Source organism: Salvelinus sp. IW2-2015, linkage group LG20, assembly GCF_002910315.2.
Source record: "Salvelinus sp. IW2-2015 linkage group LG20, ASM291031v2, whole genome shotgun sequence".
Lineage (NCBI taxonomy): Eukaryota > Metazoa > Chordata > Actinopteri > Salmoniformes > Salmonidae > Salvelinus > Salvelinus sp. IW2-2015.
The window spans coordinates 5072538-5084921 of record NC_036860.1 but is presented as its reverse complement, the minus strand read 5'-3'; the positions used below and the strand labels follow the sequence as shown (position 1 = coordinate 5084921).

Genomic DNA, 12384 nt, shown 5'->3' with positions numbered 1-12384 from the left:
CAAACGAGGCTACAAAGAAAACTAATGGGACTGTGTTGACTTCAAAATCGAGGGTGTGAACTAGTTTTCTATTCAAGCGTTGATCGACATGGTAATGGCTCTATAGTATTGGAGAAAAGTTGAAAAAACGGACCATCAGTTACCTATTTCTGTCTTACAATCTCTCTCCACCAGGTGTAGCACTTTTCTCATCGTTTAAAAACAAGAAATGGACAGTGACGGAGTAAGGGGGATACCTAGTATTTTTTTGCATCATCATTGCATGCGATCATCATTCTCAAAGCCGCTGTTTACTTCTAAGATCACTTTAGCACCGCCCTAAAACCCGATTTCAAATTCGACACAAACATTCAAATAGGTATGTAATGACACATTATATGAACTCTTTATAGTGTTTTATTTACATGTTAGAGGCGATAAGTTGGACAGATTGAGTGAAAAAAAGCAATTCTCCCACACATCTCTCCTTCTCACCATCACGCATTAGTTTCGCTTCCCCACCCACCATTTTTAAAAAGACCCGACGGGGCTCATTGCCTGCTTCAATTATGCAGAAACGGGCTGCGTTTAGGTCATGTAATTGATAATGTTGGAAAGGGGAGAAATTGTGCTTTACAATGGTATTGACATTACAGTTGATCTGGAAGTATTACGTTTTTGGGGCGCTAAAATAAGGGCAATTGTACGAGTTTACGTTAATGATCAATATCAAGTCAAATMTATTTGTCACATACACATGGTTAGCAGATGTTAATGCGAGTGGAGTGAAATTCTTGTGCTTCTAGTTTACGACCATGCAGTAATATCTAACAAGTAATATAACCTAACAATTTCACAACAACTACCTTATACACACAAGTGTAAAGGAATGAATACGAATATGTACATAAAAATATATGAATAAGTGATGCCCGAACGGCATAGGCAAGATGCAGTAGATGGTATAGAGTACAGTATATACATATGAGATGAGTAATGTAGGGTATGAAAACATTATACACTGCTCAAAAAAATAAAGGGAACACTTAAACAACACAATGTAACTCCAAGTCAATCACACTTCTGTGAAATCAAACTGTCCACTTAGGAAGCAACACTGATTGACAATAAATTTCACATGCTGTTGTGCAAATGGAATAGACAAAAGGTGGAAATTATAGGCAATTAGCAAGACACCCCCAAAAAAGGAGTGATTCTGCAGGTGGTGACCACAGACCACTTCTCAGTTCCTATGCTTCCTGGCTGATGTTTTGGTCACTTTTGAATGCTGGCGGTGCTRTCACTCTAGTGGTAGCATGAGACGGAGTCTACAACCCACACAAGTGGCTCAGGTAGTGCAGTTCATCCAGGATGGCACATCAATGCGAGCTGTGGCAAAAAGGTTTGCTGTGTCTGTCAGCGTAGTGGTTTTCCAGAAACACCGTAAACGTAACTACAGAGTAAGTGGTAGGCTCGTGCAAGCAGTGATGCCAATTTAGCAATTTTGTTGCTAGATTTAGCAAGTTTTTAGAGTTTTTTCAAACAGCACCTAGCAACAAATTTAGCTACTTAAAAAAATGTATTTGGAACTTTTAGCAACTTTTGAATCGTGACTCAAACGCTAAAATGCATTTTTCCTCTAAATGACACAAAAACGATTTTTCTCTGTCACACACTCAGTCACAACACACGTGCCTGGCTGCAAAAGTGCATTGTGAGTGACGTCAGCAGCATGCGCTCAGCTCGTGCACAAGCAGCAGCAGGCCAGCAGCAATTTCAGCAAATTGCAAATCATTGTTGTTGGCTGACTGCAGCAGCAGTAGTATGCGTTCGACGAGACAAACCCAATGAATATAGATGGTCACAAATGTTTGATCTTGAACAGAACTTACAACATCAATCAACATGTCTCAATCAAAATTGTACAGCCAGAAGTACAGAAAAGAGTGGGAGTCTGTACCTGAATTTAAAGGGTGGCTGAAGCCAGTAATTGGGGATGATTGTTGGGCATACTGTGCGTACTGCAAATCAGATATGCTTGTAAAAATGTATGACATCAAAAAACATTGTTTTTACAGTAAAGCATATAAATAAATCAAAACCGTACAACCCCACAACGCAGTCTACATTACCACAGTTGGTTAAGAAAGTGGATAACTGCAAAAGAGCAGAAGCTACTATGGCAATGGCCATTGTTTGCTGCTAGCATGCGACCATTTAGGTATGGCTTGCAAAGCTGCCTTTTCAGATTCTGTGGCAGCAACAAACTTCCAAATGCACCGCACCAGGTGCACAGAAATGATTATGGGAGTACTGGCTCCTTATTTTCTCAAAAGAGTAACATCAGATGTGGGGGATGAGAAGTTCAGTCTCCTTTTGGATGAGTCCACTGATGTCAGTGTCTCGAAATACCTGGGTGTGGTGATTCGGTATTTCAATGCTAAAAAAAGAACCGTTGTGTCCACATTTCTTGGTCTGGATGAATTGGAGAAGGGGGGGGGGGGGGGGGGGGTGGTGATGCCAGAATCAATAGCAAACGGCGGTAGTTGATTTTCTTGAGAAGTGTAACCTTAAAAAAGAGAATCTTCAGGGTATTGGCACTGATAATGCGTCTGTGATGACTGAGGTGCACAACAGGGTGCACAAGATTTCAAGGAAGAATGTGCATTGCCCAATTTGGTATTCATCCTCTGTGTGTGCCATTCTTTACAATTGGCTGTCAGTGCAGCATCCAAAGAAACCATCCCTAGGAGTGTTGAGATACTTAATCAGGGAAACCTACAACTGGTTTTCGATTTCCCCAAAAGGCGCGGGCGTACAAAGCAGTGTATGCCACCATTATATTGTGTCCAGAAACCCCTGCAGATCACCAAAGTGTGTGCCACACATTGGCTATCGATTGAGCCTGCGGTAACTCGTATATTGAGCCAGTGGGAAGAACTGAAACTCCACTTTGAGTTGACCAAGGCCAGTGAGCGTTGCTAAATGTACATGGACAAGACCCACTATGTTTACCTGACATTCTTGAAAACAATCCTGTCCGATGTACAAGTTGCGTGAAGTCATTTGGAGGGAGAGCATACAGATCCTGTCAAGCTTTTGGACAATCTGGTACACCTCTTAACATCAATTTGCAGCAGAGTAGTCAACCATATGGCAAAATTGATGTCTGAAGGATGCCATTGATGGACATCTCAGTCCATCACCATACCGCTGGGTACCTTTTCGAGAGCACGGTGTACCAACTCAGTCTTGCGCCAGAGGACAAAAAGGGCATTCGGAGACAGTGCATCAACTACATTGTTGCTTTAAGCAAGGAGCTGCAAGCAAAGCTCCCAGACAACCTTGAAGCCTTGCAAAAACATGGCCTTGTTCAGTGTTAAGGAAACGCACAATAAAGGCACCATTGAAATTATTAAAGTAGCTGAGCTACTGGGATACCAGCCCCAAACAATTGATAAAATTGTTTCCCAATGGAGAAACATCCATCTGTTTAGGTGGGACTCAACTGAAAATACAGTCGAGTTTTGGAGTGAAGTCAATAACTACACGGACTCTTCCGGGTCAAATCCATTTGAAGAACTGTGCAAAGCTACACTCGCTGCCCTCTCCTTGCCACACTCAAATGCGGAGGTTGAACGGCTGTTCAGCCAAATGAGTGTGGTCAAGTCAAAGTTAAAGAAATAGAATGTCACTGCACACTCTCAACTCCATACTCCTGGTGCGGTATGGACTGAAGCTGGCTGGTGATATCTGTTACCAGCATAAACTACCAAGTGAAGATCTGCAGCAGTTTGGCACCACAGCAGCATACAGCTTTAAGGCCACTCCGTCCTCTACTGCTGGTTCCAGCTCCGTGACAATGCAGTTGGACAGTGAAGATGAAGAGGATTTGCGTGCCAATCTATGATTCATCATATTTACAGTACGTATGCAAGGAGTGGACTTTCTGGAACTGGCGGAGACACACAGCTGATGGTGGCAGTGTGTACTGCAGTGTGTGCGAGAACAGTGGCAATATCTGGAGGAAACCATTGAGCAGCTAGCCAGCCAAGCAGCACAGCAACCTGGAGAGAGCTGGAGGGTGATGCCTAGCGCACACATCATTATTTGAGTTAAGTTCCTTGTTCAATAAGATAGCATATATACCCTGTTATTAGCCTGTACCTATAATTGTTGATCAGTTAGGTAGCATGTTAACTAACTACCAATACACTGCTTTAAACTATATTTGTTCAGAATGTGTAGGTTTACTAGTTAAAAAGAAAATAAATAAAATGTAATTGTTCAATAATGTGTAATTGTTCAATAATTCAATGTGTTGTGTTTAAAAAATACAAATATGTGATCATATAAAATATGTTGTGTTTATATTACTTTTAGAAATAAAAATATATGATAATAAACAAACAAATCTAAACTAACAAATGTCAAATCATATTTTTCGCCGAGATGGCCAGTCAATTTGAGTAACGTTATTGCGTATTCTACATAATGACACAGCTTTACGTTATTACGTAATAACGTCATTTAGCAACTTTTAGCAACAAATCGACCTGCCTCTAGCAACTTCCCCTGAAAATTTGTTGGCAACACTGCGTGCAAGTCTCACGTACAACCCGCTTAAACAAAGCTAGCTAGCTAACTTTTGACAAGTAGAAGCAGTGATGCTAACTTAGCAATTTTGTTGCTAGATTTAGCAACTTTTCAGACTACCCTGGCAACTTTTTTTTTCAATCAGCACCTAGCAACAAATTTAGCTACTTTCAAAATGTTATTTAGAACTTTTAGCAACTTTTGAAACTTCTAAAATGCACGCATTTTCCCTCTAAATGACACAAAAACGATTTTCTCTGTCACACACTCAGTCACAGCACACGTGCCTGGCAGCAAAAGTGCGTTGTGAGTGACGTCAGCAGCAGGCCAGCAAGAGCTGATGCAATTAAAGATCCTTAGAGAAAAAGAGACGATGAGCAAGCTTGACAGTTTTCTAAAGAAAGATAATCTATCTGAAGAAGAGGAGTCTGTATTCATGTCTTTACAACTAGAATTAGAACAGCTTTACACGGATCTGGCAAAGGGTGCCTTTGTAAGGTCAAGAGCAAAATGGATTGAAGAGGGGGAAAGAAACACTAGTTACTTTTTTGCACTTGAAAAGAGAAACTACAAAAGAAAATCTATAACTGCACTCAAAATTAACGATGTTTTATGCAAAGATCCCATTACAATATCATAATTTGTCAATTCCTTTTATGAAAACCTTTACAGCTTTCAATTTCAGGAAGATGGTTGTGAAAGCTACATTTGCCACATTCAGAATTATGTCCCTGTAATTGAGGATGATTTCCACTCAGTTTGCTATTCACCTGTGTCAATTGAAGGAATTAGAGAGGCTCTGAATTCAATGAAAAAAAGGGAAATCACCTGGCCCTGATGGCCTGTCAGTTGAATTCTATAGACAGTTTTGGGAGTTACTAGAAGACCCAATGTTTTATATGTTTCAAGATTGCATTAAAAGTGGGGAAATGGTCTCCACTATGAAACCGGGCCTTATTTCATTGATTCCGAAGCCCGATAAAGACCCTTCTCTCACTGACAATTGGAGACCAATTACTTTATTAAATATTTTGGTTTATGCCAAAAGATTAAAGAAAGGAATAGATACCATTATAAATGAGACTCAAACAGGATTTATGAAGGGCTCTAACATTCGTTTAGTCTTGGACCTTATAGATTATTCAGATGCAATTGACTCAGATGTGGTTGTCTTATTTTTTTACTTCTGTAAAGCCTTTGACACAATTGAACATTAATTTCTCTTTAGGTCTCTTAAACTTTTTGGATTTGGTGAACATTTTATCAAAGTAATTTGCATGTTTTACAAAAGATATAAATAGTTCTGTGTTACTAAACCTTAATACTTCAAAAAAGATTCAGTATCAACAGAAGTGTACGACAGGGATGCCCAATTTCGCCATTTTTATTAATTTTGGTGGTGGAACTTCTATCTCTAGATATTCTGAATAATGTAAATTTGTATGGCTTAACCATTTTTAACAAAGAAATCAAAATTTCCCAACTGGCTGATGATACTACTCTTTTCTTAAGAGACAAAGATGCTATAACTGCATTTTCTATTGCATCAGGATTAAAACTGAATGTTTCTAAATGTGAAATCTGATGTTTATTTGACTCTGATGATAAAGAAATAGAAAATATTCCTGTAAAGGACTGTGTTAAATATTTAGGAATACATCTGTCAAAAAAACACTTAGTCAGACAACATTGGAATTTCTCTCCTAAAATTTTGAGAACCAAAAATATATTTCATAATTGGCAACAAAGAGATCTTTCTATACTTGGGAGAGTACTTCTGTCCAAGGCAGAGGGACTGTCTCATTTTGTGTACCCCTCATTATCGTTATGTGTAAATCCTGCTACTTGTAAAGAGATCAATAAGACCTTTCTTGACTTCATCTGGAAAATAAGTTTCACAAACAAAAAAAGTCAGTCCTTTCTAACAAAAGAGCTGAACGCGATCTAGAAGTGTTGGATTTTGTTGACATAAATAACACTTTCAAGATAAACTGGTTTAAAAGATGTTTGATCAATACTGATTCAATATGGTATTTCATTCCAATTAATAAGTTGGGAGGTTTTCAATTTTTACTGAAATGTAATTATATTCCTGAAAGATTACCTGCTAAATTGGCTAGGTTTCACCAACAAGCTTTAATGGCCTGGAAAATATGTTTCCTGCACAATTTTTCCCCACATAAAGCTCTTTTGTGGAATAATTCAGACATAACTGTAAGGAATAAGTCATTGTTCTACCCCAGCTYGCATGAGAGGAATATTGACTTTGTTCTAGATGTTTTCAACAAGGGTAATATTCTCACATATGAACAATGTATAACATTGAAAGAGTTTCCAATACCTTTCAGAGAGTTTATTTCTGTGATCAAAGCCGTTCTCAGTGGTCTAACTACACTAATGAAAACTCATCTTAGCTTTGGTAATGATCACAAAGTTTATCCAGAACTCAGATTGGAAGGCATGGGCTTACTTGAGAGATCTTGTTGTAATCAATATATAAGACAAATTCTTCATTCACAAAACCAACTTATACCGAGAGGAAAGTTTTTCTGGAACATGCTTATTCCTGACATTGTCTGGAAAAATGCATGGTTAAGGCCTTACAAATATTGTATACCAAACAAAGTTAAGGAAGTGCACTTCAACATTTTACATAAGATATATCCATGTAATTCTATGATATCCAAATTTGTGGCTATTGATGATATCTGCTTTTTCTGTGAAAAAAGTAACTTTTATTTTGATGGCAAACTTTAAATTCCACTATTGTGCCTAATCCTTATTGTGGGTAGCTTCACAACACATAACCCGGTCCGGTCGAGGCTCACTAGCCAGAATTGAAGCTAGCTGGCTGCTTAGAACGTTAGCTTTGGGCAACAGGGTTAATTAAGTAGCTGGCTAGCTATTTATTTTCATGAACTGAAGTTCAATTTCAATAGGCGAACAACAAGTGGTAACCTAGCTATTACAAGGATTCCCAAATCACTGCTAAGAATAATGAAAATGACTGCAGTTTCTACTGGTCATTGTTTTCAGGCTGGTTGTATTGGTGCTAGCTAGGTACCAAGCTAAAGCTAGCTTCCACAGAAGTTTCGGTCGAACAAATGATGCTTTATTACCAACGCGGTATTGTAAACACATCGTTCGTGGCCGGTGTTTGCATGTTTGCAGACTTTTTTGTACAGCTTTGACAGTGCTACTGTGTCTTTTTTGACACGCAAAGACCCAAACGGCATTCCATAGTCTGTATGTTGTGAGGCTAATAGCAGTGATGCTATTATTGTGTAACACCGAGAGGGCAACATCTGAAAAATAGCGCACTTGGTAGTGTGGTACCGGTGCTCGACCAGTCGGCAAAAGCCAACATCACCCACGATAGAGAACGGTTGATTGTCAAGGGCAATGAATTCCATTATCTTGAATTGAATGGATTTCGCCTTTGAGTTGTCTCGCTGAAATGTTTTTACTCTTTCAAATGCTTGATCCACACAGCAGACATTGTGGGCTAGGTTAGGAATGCTGTGTTGCACGTGTAGCGCAAAATTTTAGGTGGCATCATTACGTCATGTACCTACGTTATATAGGTATGCATGTTATATAGGTATGACATCGTTTTTTATCATCGGCGTTGAACTAGAAACCAGGCCGATACCTATGTTGGCATTTTTAGCTAATATCGTCCGATTCCGATATGTTCACTGATATATCGCGCATGCCTACTAACAACCCCAATATAACCACGTTTATATGCGCACAGTATTATGGATAGTAGCTCATATCCCAGTATTATTCTGGATAAGCTCTTTACATGCACCTTTGATATCCCGATCAAAAGTATCCCTGTAACCATGAATATTCCTCCTTTAAATTCATAAGGATTAAATGGAATAGTAACTGATATGGACACTGACTGTATGCCTACAACCTCTCACATGTACTATAGCTTAATATAATATAACTCAGGCAGAATTATGAATTTCTTAATGAATTGTCTCGGGAACAGGAGTGGAGAAATTATTTATTTCTTGATGCATCTCTTGAGAAAATAGCAATGCATGTGTAATGTGATATCTTTGACATTGTTATGCAAGCAGACAGTATTTCAATGTGTCAGCTAAATGAATTATTATGGAATTATTATGGTGGATGGAACTGCGCAGGTAGGGTGCTTTTTGAAGTGATTTGTTTGACAATCAGATGAAAACATCACAAAACTATGGGTTCAATTTCACGCCATATGTATTGAATTCAAAATGAAATAAATCATGAACGGGCCTCCCGGGTGGCGCAGTGGTCTAGAGCACTGCATCGCAGTGCTAGCTACGCCACCAGAGTCTCTGGGTTCGCGCCCAGGCTCTGTCGCAGCCGGCCGCGACCGGGAGGTCCGTGGGGCGACGCACAATTGGCTTAGCGTCGTCCGGGTTAGGGAGGGTTTGGCCGGTAGGGATATCCTTGTCTCATCGCGCTCCAGCGACTCCTGTGGCGGGCCGGGCGCAGTGCGCGCTAACCGAGGGGGGCGGGTGCACGGTGTTTCCTCCGACACATTGGTGCGGCTGGCTTCCGGGTTGGATGCGCGCTGTGTTAAGAAGCAGTACGGCTAGGTTGGGTTGTGCTTCGGAGGACGCATGGCTTTCGACCTTCGTCTCTCCCGAGCCCGTACGGGAGTTGTAGCGATGAGACAAGATAGTAATTACTAGCGATTGGATACCACGAAAATTGGGGAGAAAAGGGATTTAAAAAAATAAAAAAATAATAATTTAAAAAAAAAAAGAAAAAAAAATTGAAATAAATCATGAACATGAAAAATAAAGTAGAGAATGTAAACATTATATTTTCAAGGATGGGTGAAATAATGGATGTTGAAATCAAAAACCAAACAATTGAAAGCAAAATCTATAGAATTGTAAACAAGAATAAGACGTCAAAAGCAATACTTGTAAGCAAATAATTTTAAAGCGAGAGCAAAACTCTATGACAAATTATATATTTTTAATTTGAAAACAAATGCAAAAATCTTTTTCGGTTAAACTTCCCAGCAACCAATCCTATTGAATACATTTTGCCTACACTCTTGCCTGCATGTACTACCTTTTTGTTACCCTACTCTCGTATCTCTCGTATCTTTCGTTTCGATGTATGTTTCTTTGCTTTCACTGCCAGTCTTTTCAATTGCGGGTTTTGGCATTATTTTTCCGTGAAGGGCGGGGTTTAGAGGGAGGCGTAGACAATGAGTCTCCATTGGTCCGCTAGTTTTGGAGTGACGGTTTGTCTTAACCCAATCAATGATTTGATGTGTCACTGGCTCTTCAATTCTATACATTTTGCTTTCAGTTGTTTGGTTTTTGATTTCAACATCCATTATTTCACCCGTCCTCAAAAATATAGTGTTTACATTCTGAATTTTATTTTTCATGTTCATGATTTATTTTATTTTGAATTCAATACATATGGCGTGAAATTGAACCCCTACCAAACCCCCATGATATGCAAAACTGAGCCTGCGACGACTGCAAAAAACAACAGTAAACGGGATAAGATGTTTACATGCCACAGAATCCCATCTAATATAAGTTTATCCTAGGCATCTTATCCAGGGTTTGTCATAACTGCAATAGAAGCTTTTTCAGGTTATTGAAAACAGGATATGATGTTTTAATATGCGTCAACTCAAAAACAGAATACTTGAGGATCCTGTATTTAACGGGATATAGGTGTGCATGTAAACGTGGTCATCGTAATCAATATGCAATCTATGCATTCAGTGCCTTCGGAAAGTATTCAGACCCCTTGAGTTTTTCCACATGTTGTTACGTTACAGCCTTATTCTAAAATTGATTAAATAAATACAAATCCTCAGCAATCTACACACAATACTTTATAATGATAAAGCAAAAACAGGTTTTTAGAAATTTGAGCAAATCTATTAAAAATTAAAAACAGATATTCAGACCCTTTGCTATGAGAGCGAAATTGAGCTTAGGTGCATCCTGTTTCCTTTGATCATCCATGAGATGTTTCTGAGCAATCGGGGGAGAAGGGCATTGGTCAGCGAGGTGACCAAGATCCCGATGGGCACTCTGACAGAGCTCGAGAGTTCTTCTGTGGAGATGGGAGAACCTTCCAGAAGGACAACCATCTCTGCAGCATTCCACCAATCAGGCCTTATGGTACAGTGGCCAGATGGAAGCCTCTCCTCAGTAAAAGGCACACGACAGCCCGCTTGGAGTTTGCCAAAAGGCACCTAAAGACACTCAGACCATGAGAAACAAGATTACCTGGGCTGATGAAACCAAGATTGAACTCTTTGGCCTGAATGCCAAGCGTCACACATGTTGTATTCGGCGCATGTGACAAATACAATTTGATTTGATGCTGTAACCACTGCCAAAGGTGCTTCAACAAAGTACTGAGTAAAGGGTCTGAATACTTATGTAAATGTGATATTTCAGTTTTATTAAAAAAAATAAATCAGCAAAAATTTCTAAACCTGTTTTTGCTTTGTCATTATGGGGTATTGTGTGTAGATTGAGGGGGAAAAAACGATTGAATCTATTTTGGAATAAGGCTGTAACCTAACGAAGTGGAAAAAGTCAAGGGGTCTGAATACTTTCTGAAGGAACTGTATATAAACCAAAAATAAATGTCTAAATAATGATATGTAACATACAGCATTAGATATATTACAGTGAGCTATGTCAAGAATCCAGTGTTGCTAACAAAATGCAATGTACAGTAGTAGATACAGTATATTATGGGGCTCCCGAGTGGCGCAGCAGTCTAAGGCAATGCTCAGTGCTAGATGCGTCACTACAGACAGTCACTATGGGTTCGATTCCGATTGCCCTATGGGACTCCCAATCACGGCCGGGTTAGGCCGTCATTGTAAATAAGAATTTGTTCTTAAATGACTTGCCTAGTTAAATAAAAACTATTAGAATGAGCAATGTGAAGAATACAGTATATGAATACGCAGTGTGAAAAACGGTAAAGAAACGGCCCAGCGTTTAATGTCTTTATAAACAGTTGAAGTCGGAAGATTACATACACCTTAGCCAAATACATTTAAACTCAGTTTTTCACAATTCCTGACATTTAATCCTAGTAAAAATTCCCTGTCTTAGGTCAGTTAGGATCACCACTTTATCTTAAGAATGTGAAATGTCAGAATAATAGTAGAGAGAATTATTTATTTCAGCTTTTATTTCTTTCATCACATTCCCAGTGGGTCAGAAGTTTACATACATTCAATTAGTATTTGGTAGCATTGCCTTGGGTCAAATGTTTCGGGTAGCCTTCCACAAGCTTCCCACAATAAGTTTTTGGCCCATTCCTCCTGACACAGCTGGTGTAACCGAGTCAGGTTTGTAGGCCTCCTTGCTCGCACACGCTTTTTCAGTTCTGCCTACATATTTTCTATGGGGTTGAGGTCAGGGCTTTGTGATGGCCACTCCAATACCTTGACTTTGTTGTCGTTAAGCCATTTTGCCACAACTTGGGGTCATTGTCCATTTGGAAGACCCATTTGCGACCAAGCTTTAACTTCCTGACTGATGTCTTGAGATGTTGCGTCAATATATCCACATATTTTTCCTGCCACATGATGCCATCTATTTTGTGAAGTGCACCAGTCCCTCCTGCAGCAAAGCACTCCCACAACATGATGCTGCCACCCCCATGCTTCACGGTTGGAATGGTGTTCTTCGGCTTGCAAGCCTCCCCCTTTTTTTACCCAAACATAACGATGGTCATTATTGCCAAACAGTTCTATTTTTGTTTTATCAGACCACAGGACATTTCTCCAAAAAGTAC

At 39.4% G+C, this 12384-nt stretch overlaps 1 protein-coding gene across 1 annotated transcript in view; it reads left to right on the top strand.

Annotated features, from left to right (window-relative positions):
• Positions 1-12384, top strand: part of LOC111979923 (non-structural maintenance of chromosomes element 1 homolog) — a 51675-nt gene that overhangs the window by 472 nt on the left and 38819 nt on the right. The gene's annotated exons all lie outside the window — the stretch shown is intronic.